The sequence below is a fragment of the Macaca nemestrina genome, unplaced genomic scaffold (genome assembly GCF_043159975.1).
Source record: "Macaca nemestrina isolate mMacNem1 unplaced genomic scaffold, mMacNem.hap1 Scaffold_45, whole genome shotgun sequence".
Lineage (NCBI taxonomy): Eukaryota > Metazoa > Chordata > Mammalia > Primates > Cercopithecidae > Macaca > Macaca nemestrina.
Window position 1 is genome coordinate 442512 of NW_027257674.1, and position 9993 is coordinate 452504.

At 40.0% G+C, this 9993-nt stretch overlaps 1 long non-coding RNA gene across 2 annotated transcripts; it reads right to left on the reverse strand.

Annotated features, from left to right (window-relative positions):
- Positions 1-3628: 3628 nt before the first annotated feature.
- Positions 3629-9127, reverse strand: LOC139361369 (uncharacterized). 2 transcript variants are annotated; one of them, XR_011618933.1, is made up of 6 exons: positions 9014-9127; positions 7956-8054; positions 7305-7492; positions 6849-6984; positions 5929-6052; positions 3629-4402 (listed from the first exon to the last, which is right to left on the reverse strand). It is a non-coding gene; the product is annotated as an uncharacterized lncRNA (long non-coding RNA). The 2 variants fall into 2 exon arrangements; XR_011618934.1 differs by lacking the exon at positions 7305-7492.
- Between the last annotated feature and the right edge of the window lie 866 nt (positions 9128-9993).

Genomic DNA, 9993 nt, shown 5'->3' on the forward strand with positions numbered 1-9993 from the left:
ACCTGAAGTCAGGAGTTCAAGACCAGCCTGACAAACATGGTGAAACTCTGTCTCTACTAAAAATACAAAACTGCCTGGGCGCGGTGGCTCACGCCTGTAATCCCAGCACTTTGGGAGGCCGAGGCGGGTGGATCACGAGGTCAGGAGATCGAGACCATCCTGGCTAACACGGTGAAACCCCGTCTCTACTAAAAATACAAAAAATTAACTGGGCATGGTAGTGGGCACCTGTAGTCCCAGCTACTCGGGAGGCTGAGGTAGAAGAATGGCGTGAACCCAGTGGCGGACCTTCAGTGAGTGGAGATCGCACCACTGCACTCCAGCCTGGGCAACAGAGCAAGACTCCATCTCAAAAAAAAAAAAAAAAAAAAAAAGACATACTAAATAGGCTGGGCACGGTGGCTCATGTCTGTAATCTCAGCACTTTGGGAGGCCGAGGCGGGCAGATCACGAGGTCAGGAGATCGAGACCATCCTGGCCAACATGGTGAAACCCAGTCTCTACTAAAAATGCAAAAATTAGCTGGGTGTATTGCCATGCACCTGTAATCCCAGCTACTTGAGAGGCTGAGGCAGGAGAATGCTTGAACCCAGGAGGCAGAGATTGCAGTGAGCCGGGATCATGCCACTGCACTCTAGCCTGGTGACAGAGTGAGACTCCATCTCCAAAAAATAAAAATAAAAAAAAGTACTAAATAAAATGCGAGGGCATTTTTAGAGTATAAAGGAGAGGGCAGAACAGAAAGTACAGAACTTCTTAAAGTTGATTATAAACATTATGGAGGAAAAAAACCCTGAAGGGCCGAAAATGGGACTTTTAGAAGATGGCAGGAGCTGAAATGCAGCTTGTGGATCTCCCTAAGTATTCCATAAAAATCAGAGAAACAGCCGGGTGTGGTGGCTCACATTTGTAATCCCAGAACTTTGGGAGGCCGAGGCAGGAGGATCACTTGAGGTCAAAAGTTTGATACCAGCCTGGCCAATATGATGAAACCCTGTCTTAGTGATTGTGTTTCCCACAGTGCCCTCCTCAAGCTCCTCCTTCATAATCTCACTTCAGTGGCTGGATATACTTGACTTCTCAGATTTCCCGAACAGCTCCAACTTGTCTACCCATTCTCATTGATTTGGACTATCTGGTTAGTGGACTCCTCTAATCCTCCGATTCCCTGTTCCAGACACACAACTCACTTAGTCCCCTCAAAATTGTATACAATCTAATTTCTACAATAAATTCCTTATCATTACACAGTCTGAGTGCTAGTCTGAATGACAAATCTTTCTAAATACAGTAATACATACTGAGGCCAAGGCAGGCAATCGAGACCAGCCTGGCCAACATGGTGAAACTCCGTCTCCACTAAAATACAAAAATTAGCCGACCATGGTGGTGCACGCCTGTTGTTCCAGCTACTTGGAAGGCTGAGTCATGAGAATTGCTTCAACCCAGGGGGCAAAGTTTGCAGTGAGCTAAGCTCCACTGCACTCCAGCCAGGGCAACAGAGCAAGACTGTCTCAAAAAAAAAAAATATATATATATATACACACACACACACACTCCCACATATATATATATGTGTACACATGTATATATGTATGTATATATGTGTACACATGTATATATGTATTTTATATATGCCAAAAGAGCAAATAACATGGATGACACAATGACACTTAAATAAAAGACATGTCTAAAATTAAATGTAACATAAAACAAAAAAAGTCTAAATTTATTAAACAATGGAATAATCTCCAGAATATATCTTAAGTTAAACAAGATGGAGAAAATATACACAATATGTTCCATTCATCTAAGACAAGGGAGGAGATAGAAATATATGTTTCTTATACTAAGAAGCAAAACAAAACAGTAGAAGAATGAAATGTTAAAAAAAATTAGTGGTTGCCTTTAGGAAATAAAAAGAAAGTAGAAGTGACAAGAAGAGAATCCATATTCTATATGGAATACATATTGTTTTATAGATTTCATTTTAGAACTATGCAACTTACATAAACATAAAATTAAAATTTTAAGAAGTCTGGAAGTCAAAAGTAAATGAACGGTAATCTGTATCAAATTCTTTAATGGAAGAATCATAAAGAGAGGAAGTATTCTCAGTGATTTCAAGTTAATATTAACTGTATATTGCTAGTAGAATATACTCTAGTGACAAAACAAAGATAAATCTTGATCCTGCATGTATTGTAGAATCAAGGCAACAGGTACTTCTGTGGTATTGTAATTCTATCACTCCTAGTGTCTCTAAAAACCCAAGACTTTCAGCATGGGAGATGAAAGTAATGGTAAAGAACATGTAGTCTTGAATTTGAAATAGAAGTAACTATATAAAGTCAATATATTTTATTTTGTACTAAGAAAACATAATTTTACTTATCTCCATTGAAAATGCCTAGAAACAATGACCAATCCCATACTAATGACTAATGATCAATCCCATAGCAATGACTAGTGACTAATCCCACAGTAACCCTCACCCAATTGTAATCTTGAACTACCATTTCCCAGTAAAAGGAATCTGGACTCCTTTAGGAAATGGCTGCTTATATGTATGGAGTGAAAGGAAAAATAAAAAAGACATAATGACCCTGAAACATCTTGTCATACCAGACAGCAACACTGACTAATAAGGGTCAAGTAAAAAATGGTTAGGAATGAATTTTAAAGAGGCCCCCACTGGCCAAAAGTGTAATAATTTGAACTTGGTTAAAGATGACAATTTACTGAAAGATATTAAACATATTTAAATCCATACTACTGTTTCCATGTTGGATAGAATAATTTACTGCAAAAAAAATAGCTCCCTCCCACCACAAATGTAATTTCTAACAAAAGATGAAATACAAAAAATCATCTGTTTGGGCCGGGTGCGGTGTGGATCACGCCTGTAATCCCAGCACTTTGGGAGGCCGAGCTGGGTGGATCACAAGGTCAGGAGATTGAGACCATCCTAGCTAACATGGTGAAAACCCGTTTCTACTAAAAATACAAAAAATTAGCCGGGCATGGTGGCAGGTGCCTGTAGTCCCAGCTACTTGGGAGGCTGAGGCATGAGAATAATGTTAACCTGGGAGGCAGAACTTGCAGTGAGCCGAGATCATGCCACTGCACTCCAGCCTGGGCAATGGAGTGAGACTCCATCTTCAAAAAATAAAAAAGTAAAAATAAAATAAAATAAAAAAAGAGGAAGTAACAGAAAATTCTATCTACTTGCTATAGGGAAGTAATAAAATAAGCACACTGCAGCACTCTTTGAAACAAGGGCATAAACAAAAACTAAATATTGCTGTAGAAGATAGACTTGATTCTGAATTATCTATTCCCCAAACATAAAATGGAGAAAATAATTGATAAACAAATGCAAATTCTACAAGTACAACAGACAATAGTAAATACAATACTGCTTAGATTTTTTTTTTCTTTAGTGAGGTTGTATTAAAAATTAGGGATGAAAAATGTTTTGGTCTGGAAAATAAACCCTTCTATAATGATCTGATATTTTCACTTGAAATATGATTTATATTTAAGAGAAATTATACACACAAACACAAAACACAGAAACACTTATCTTTTTTATTATTATTATACTTTATGTTCTAGAGTACACGTGCACAATGTGCAGGTTTGTTACATATGTATACACGTGCCATGTTGGTGTGCTGCACCCATTAACTAGTCATTTACATTAGGTATATCTCCTAATGCTATCCCTCCCTCCTCCCCCCATCCCACAACAGGCCCTGGTGTGGGATGTTCCCCTTCCTGTGTCCATGTGTTCTCATTATTCAATTCCCACCTGTGATAGGAGAAACACTTATCTTTAACATGAAGCAAAATTCTTTGTTTTTATCCCTGTAAATCTGTATCTTCGTTAGGTGATACAAATTCTATACTTCTGTGGTATGCATGGTTTCTTATGGGGTGGAGGTTTATAATAATTATAGTTATCAAATACAGCTTGTGTCAAGTGCTATTTACACATCCTTTTATTTAACCCTCACGACAACTCTGGGGCAGGAATTATTATTGCCCCCATTTTAAAGTCGAGGAACTGAGGAACAAGGATGTTAAGAACTTGCCCAAAGTTCTACAAAGAGCAGTGATAGAACGGGAGTCTAATCAGTTTTTCACTATTACACTATATTACCTAGATGAAATTTACCAAAGTTCATTCAGAAAACAAATAGAACACACAAGATGATACAGGAAAATTACAAAAGAAGCTGACCATGGAGGAGTTCCCTTTTCCCTTCTGGAGAGAGTCTCTAGGAGTATGTAGTAACTCTTCATGATCTATGGACATTTGACTGGTATTTCCACTAGACGGAATATCACATCCTACTCCATGAAAAAGGAGAAAGTGACAGGAACTTCTATCTGCCTGCTAGAAAAAAAGAAATAAATAAGCTTTACTGAAGCACTGACCACCAAGAGGAATAAAAACTTGTTTGACTTGTCTTCCTGTTTGAGACTCTCCTAGAAAACCTCTCCTCTCAGTCTCTATGCCCCACCTTGAAGGAGATTCACTAGAAACCCATTAGAACAATTAATGTTTACTTAATGTCTTTAAAATTTCTTTCAGTTTCCCATCCATTCTCTAAATCATCAGAAACAGTAGATTCTACAAATATAAATTAAGCCTAACATAAATATAAGTAAAACATGAACATAAATCTATTGTGTGAAAACTATGATTCAATCTCGATGACAAAGATTTTTTTTTTCTATAAGATTTTATCCTGTGCCATGTTGGGATAACTAGAAATTAACTCTTGAGATTAAGTTATTCTGGACCAGTAATTAACCCTGGTATATACACCCAGTATGTCACAAGAGTGACTGTGCTGACCAGGGCACTAGGAATTCATTAGTGGATTCCTCATACTCATATTCTGGAGATTACACCATAGGCAAGGGCATGAAAGTCTGAAGTCTAGTCTCTTTCTGTATCTTTGGAATAATGCCAAATTTTGCTACATTAACACATCAAATAGGCCAGATGTGAATAAAACCACTTCACCATTAGTCTATTTCTAAACAGAGACAATTTATTAACCACAAGCAGTATAATAACAAAAAGGATATGAGTTTCATACATTTAAGGTTTTTCACAGCTATGCCGCTAGTACCAGATAAAAACTCATTGAATCAGGCACTCCCAAAACTAGGCCATAAGAGAATCCCTAAATTTATTAACTATAGAAACTATTTGTTAAAAAAAAATTTAAGGTTCTTCTCTATCCTCCACAACCTATGTTTCAATAGTTCAGAATCTCAAAAATTTCACTCCACCCCAACGAAGAAGTCTCCTGATATTTTCAAGAGGTGAAACCCTTATTGGAGGAATAGAAATAAATCTAGATTGAGGACCCTCAACATTTTCCCTTTTCCTTCTTGATAGATAATTCTCTGGACTAGTCTAGCCATGACATCTAGGCCTTTACAATTTCTCAGAGCTATGATTCTAGAAATGGACAAAAACTCATTAAATCAAGTACTCCTAAATCTATGCCATAACAGAATTCTTCATTATAGAAGCTACATGTTAAATCAAATTCAATGGATGAATTATGTCTTCTGTATGAACTTGAGAGTAAAGATGGAATATGCTCCTCAAGCTACTTTGGATATAGCAGTTCCCACTTTTCCTAGGCCTGCCCCACAGAGACCTATTTAACTCAACTAGAACTAGAATTCATCAACAGTGTGGTTTTAAGGCCACAGCCTCTGAATAACTTTTAAAATGTTGATTTGCCAGCCATTGTCCTCTGCACATATGTATCCTTTTGAGAACCTTGGGAGAAAGGAGAAGCTGAAATAGAAACTAATTTAGCTAGAAAACACTTTTTAATCTCTCCCCGTTACCATTCCAAATATTCTTCCATTTTTTAAAGATGTCATTTTGCTTACCTTATTTTTAAGAAGAAATTTATTCCTGCAGATCAAAATTTCCCGCAACTACTTGAGAATTTCTGTGCTACTAAGCGTTTGATGACTAGTTAATTTCTTGCAGATGTAAAAAAGCATTTGTGAGCTGCAGCAACACAAAGTTCATTGTTACTAGCATCATCAATAACCGAATGCAGATATAATCAGACATAATAATGACATTCTACCATAATGAATACAAGTTGAGAGAAGCTTAGTTTCCCTGTAGGGTTTTAGTGAAATAGTTATCAAAGTGTTGACAGCATTATAATCAAAGGAAATAAGTCTATAGGTTATAGAAAAAAAGCAAGTATTTATAAGCCCCCTATGTTTCATTAAACACCCAGTGTATCCATGTGTCTCATCCTTGCAGTTGACATAAGAAACAACAAACCACATGCACAGCAGAGACTGCCTATAAACCTAGTGCTCCACAGTGGGGTCTGCAAGCTGCCATCCACAGGCCAAATCCAGCCTATCACTTGCTATTGTAAATATAAAGTTTTAGTTAAACACAGCCACACCTGTTCATTCACATATCGTCTATGGCCACTTTCATGCTCCAAAGGCAGAACTGAATGGTTATGACAGAAACTGTATGACCCACAGAGCCTAACATATTTACTATCTGGCTTTTTAGAGAAAAGTTACCTGATCCCCACTCTAGAGCTGCACTGTCTAACATGGTAGCCACTAGCCAGCCACACACGGCTATTGAGCACTTTAAGTGTGGCTTGTTCAAATCGAGATGTGCCGTAAGGCTAAAAGGCACACCAAAGTTCGGAAGACTTTATGGAAAAAAAGAATGAAATACATCATTAATAACTTTTATATTGATTACATGTTAAAATTATAGATAATATACACCCGGTTAAATAAAACATTGATACAATTAATTTTACCTGCATCTCTTTACTCTTTAATGTAGTAACTGGAAAACTTTAAATAACATACGGGATTCTCATTATATTAGTAGTGGAGAGCGCTGCTCTAGAGTAAGGTTTAATTCAGCTGCCAAGTAACTGAGCACACCCATTCCTATAAGATAATGGCAAACTTGAGGTTTACACATTTACATTTTCCTCAGCGTGGTGACTTCATGCTTATTAAAATGTAATGATTTATATAATTGAGGAAGTAGACCACAAAATTCTGTATATATTTTTGTCTTCTAAGCAGGTGTCCATGATTAATTCATTCATCAAAAGCATTGGTATTACAGAATATTTAAGAAAGATCATAGTTTTAAAAACTGAAAAAACAATATTGTTACAAAATTTTGTAATTTGAGGTGACCTTAGCACCTCAACCCACCAGGCCACATACAGCTCACACGATGGGACCCAGGCCCAACTTACCAGGTGTATGTAAAGGTCTAGGGGAGGGGACACTGGAGTTCTGTGGGGTCTGTGCCGTTTCTGTGTGCTGGGAAGGCTGCCGTGCGGGGCTGGGCAGGAAGCTATGCGAGACGGGGCAGGGCTGGAGCTGCAGCCAAGTGGGAGAAACACGGGAGCCAGGCCTAGGCAGGGCATCCACAAAACTCACTCTGCAACAAACCACAGTGGTGACCACTCCCCATCCTGTTTCCCATGCCAGCCGGGCAGGGACCTCACCCAAAACAAGGGGTGGGGAAACTGGCAAGAGAAGCACCCCGAGCACAGGCTCAGTGTGGGCCAAGAGCACACACAGCTGGCGTCCTGCTTCTGGAAGGTGATGGGATGCCAGCGAGACTGCAGGGTGGACACTTCCTTCAGCTAGAAGCCTTACGAGCATACCAGATGGGTCTGCACCAGCTGAAAACACCGGCTGTTCCATGGCTGCTCACTTTCCAAATACCAAGAAATGGAAAGAAAAGGGAAGTTCGGCCAGGCACAGTGGCTCCTGCTTGGAGTCCCAGCACTGTGGGAAGCCGAGGCAGGTGGATCAGTTGAGGTCTGGAGTTAAAGACTAGCCTGGCCTGTCTCTACTAAAAATACAAAGAAAAATTAGCTGGGCATAGTGGCACATACCTGCAGTCCCAGCTACTCGGGAGGCTAAGGCAGGAGAATTGCTTGAGCCCGGGGAGGTGGATGTTGCAGTGAGCCGCGATCACACCACTACACTCCAGCCTGGGTGATAGAACAAGACTCTGTGTCAAATTTAGAAAGAAAAGTAAAGAAAAGGAAGAGAAAAGGGAAAAGTAAGTTCTAGACTGGGCGTGATGGATCATGCCTGTAATCTCAGCACTTTGGGAGGCCAAGGTGGTAAGCTCTCTTAAGGCCAGGAGTTCAAGACCTACCTGGAAAACATGGTGAAACCCTGTCTCTACTAAAATATAAAAATTAGCCGGTCATGGTGGTGGGTGCCTGTAATCCCAGCTCCTTGGGAGGCTGAGGCAAAAGAATCACTTGGACCCAGTAGGCAGGGGTTGCAGTGAGCCAAGATCATGCCACTGCACTCCAGCCTAGGCAACAGAGTGAGACTCTGTATCAACAACAACAACAACAACAACAACAACAAAAGGATGGAAAAGAACAGTTCTCACTTTCCTGCTGGGTTCCACTGGCTGGGCAGTTACTATGTACCACCTCCAGGCTGGCTCTCAACACATGCCACGTCCTTCCTCTGCATAAGAGGACAAGGGAGCCCCCGCCCCGCCAGCAGGCCTGAGGACATGCGGAGACACACAGGGAGGTGTGGCAGACAGGCTCCAATCTCGTCACACAAGGTGGTCAGCCTTTCACAGTTGTAAGTGAACATGAGTTCCATGGTGTGTTTCACACAAGACTCCATCTAAGTAAGAAGGTGACAGCTGGGTCTGGTGGCTCACATCTGTAATCCTAGTACTCTGGGAGGCTGAGGAGGGTGGATCACTGAGGTCAGGAGTTCGAGACCCCTGAGAAACATGGTGAAACCCCATCTCTACTATACTTTTACTGATAAAGCAGGCAATGAACATACCGTGAAGAAATCCTGAGCTCTTAATTAAAATGAACACAGAGTTATATCTAAATCATTTGCTACAATGATCTAAAACCACTTTATTTACATTTTAGTATTAATCAGAGAGCAAAAACTCCTACGTTACCTTTATTTTCAGAACTGGAGCCAGGGTTGCTATGTGGCGCAGGCAACGTTTTCATAACCCCATGATACTATGTTTGCCCCCAAGTAAATAGGAGGGAGATCCAGGGCCCCCTTCCAAAAGCAATAGCCTAGGGGAGAGAAGGTAAATCAAAGACACTGAGATGATTCATTTTAGCAAGAAGTGTACCTGCCACCCCAAAGAGCAGAAACCACAATCTTAAAACTAAGATGTACAACATATATATATTTTTGAGACAGAGTCTTGCTCTTTCGCCCATGCTGGAGTCCAGTGGCACGAACTTGGCTCACTGTAACATCTACCTCCCAGGTTCAAGTGATTCTCTTGCCTCAGCCTCCCGAGTAGCTGGGACTACAGGCGTGTGCCACCATGTCCGGCTGGTTTTTTTTTTTTAAGGGGAGACGGGTTTTTGCTGTGTTAGCCAGGATGGTCTTGATCTCCTGACCTCATGATCCACCCACCTCGGCCTCCCAAAGTGCTGGGATTGCAAGCATGAGCCACCGCACCTGGCCTAAGATGTATAATATTTTATATGAATATTATTCACAAAAGATATCCACAATATTTTAAATAAAAAATTACAAAGCTGTTTTTCTTAAAATGCTACAATAAAATTATATTTGTGTGTAAAATGTATCTATTGTATGCGTACATTTGTGTGTGTGTGTGAGGGAGAGAGGGTTATGAATTAGGAAGCATATGTACCAAAACATTAGTAGTAGTTATCTTTGGGTAATGAGATTACGAATGATTTCCACTTTCTTTTCTATACTTTATCAATCATCATCTCAAAATTTACAATCAGAATTCATTATAAGCTATTGCATTTTTATTTATTTATTTTATGAGACAAGGTCTCACTCTGTCACACAGGCTGGAGAGTGCAGTGGCACGATCTCAACTCACTGCAACCTCGGCCTCCTAGTGTGAAGCAATCCTCCCATCTGAGCCTCCTGAGTAGC